Below are 1,790 nucleotides of genomic sequence, written 5' to 3'. Positions count from 1 at the left end.
CTTGATTGTCTTGATGTGAGGACCGTGCGACCCACACCAGTACGTATACTGTACACTCATTATGGCTCTACCTTGTCTGTTCATGAAGTGCTTAATGCAGCCATGGACTAGGTAATGGGTACTGGTGAAGCTTGACTTAGGCCTTCCTTGTCAGACGAGTGACTTGACTTGGTCTGGAGACTAAGGCTTTACATTGGTGGACATGCATCGTGCTCCTAGCTTGTCAGACGAGTGACTTGACATGCTGTGGAGAAGGTTGCTTAACACTGATGAGCTTGTCGGCGTGCCTCCTTCTTGACTTGATTGTCTCGATGTGAGGACCGTGCGGACCACACCAGTGAGTCATATAAGTACACTCGTAGTAAGCTTTTGTTCACCTTGTCTGGTCTGTGTTGTGCTCGACCGCCTTCACGGACAATGGACTTGGTGGATACTGGTGAAGCTTGGTGCAGGCTCCTTCCTTGTCAGACGAGCGACTTGACTTGGTCTGGAGACTGTTCCTTTACATTAGTGGACATGTGTCGTGCTTCTTCCTTGTCAGACGAGTGACTTGACATAGGTTGGAGATGGACGCGTAACACTAATGAGCTTGTCGGCGTTCCTCCTTCTTGACTTGATTGTCTTGATGCGGAACGTGCAGACCACACCAGTAAGCTTACATGCTCTCGTTACAAGTTGTATATGTTGACCCGTTTGGGCCGGTTGCCTTGCGCATGATGATGTTGACCATGTTTGGTTAACGTGTCGTGTGTCGAGGTGGTCGGTCTTGTAGTAGGATGTCTTGTGCATGGCGTGTTGACCTCGTCGGTCGATGTGTCGTGTACGAGATGACCTACTTGCCCGTCGGTTGTCCAAGTTGTATGATGTGGTTGACTTAGTCGACGTGTCATGTGCTTGGATGATTGGCGTACGGGTCATGTATGGTGTACTTCCTTCGGTTGAAGGGATGTACTAGTACATACTTGTATTATTGTTTATTTCACGATCTGGTCTTTTGATTGGATCGTGAAAAAACGCTAAGTCCAAGAATCCTGAACTCGAGAGGAAAGCGCTGATGGCAACCTTTTTGACAGGACGTCCCTAGAAAACGGCTTTTTCCTTTCGGCATTAAGTGGCATGTTTAACGTGGCTAGAACATCAATTATCCTGCAAATGGCACTCAAGCTTGGCAAAAGTCTCGAAACACTCCTATCTTGACGCACCTGCAACCGCAACACGATGCAAAACAAATTGCACGAGCTACTGATACTTGTACCATGCACGGTACACGGTTCCGAAAATTACGCCTGAAGTATGCAATTTGGTGCTACCCTAGGGAACTTGTATGGGGAAGCCTACCTACGCGTGTCGCACGTTGCAAGTTGCATGGTCGTCGATCAGAGGCATGCAAAAGCACCTATCTAGGGGAATTACTCTACGTTCTAGTAGCTAGTGCGATTTTCCGGTCCAGCACGGCAGTACGCCTGCATGCATACAATCCATGTACCAACCATGTACCTAGGCGTTGGTCAGTAGCTTTTGGCGCCACATGGAGAAAGTATTCGAGTTCAGATTTCTGGGACTTAGCGTATTTTTCAAAACTATTAATTTAAATTAAACTATAAATGGGTCTCAAGCTAGGCGTTGGTCAGTAGCTTTTGGCGCAACATGGAGGAAGTATTCGAGTTCAGATTTCTGGGACTTAGCGTATTTTTCAAACTATTAATGGAAATTAAACTATTAATGGGTCTCAAGCTAGGCGTTGGTCAGTAGCTTTTGGCGCAACATGGAGGAAGTATTCGAGTTCAGAT

The sequence above is a fragment of the Anopheles merus genome, unplaced genomic scaffold (assembly GCF_017562075.2).
Source record: "Anopheles merus strain MAF unplaced genomic scaffold, AmerM5.1 LNR4001014, whole genome shotgun sequence".
Taxonomy (NCBI): domain Eukaryota; kingdom Metazoa; phylum Arthropoda; class Insecta; order Diptera; family Culicidae; genus Anopheles; species Anopheles merus.
Note: the sequence above shows the minus strand (reverse complement) of the source record.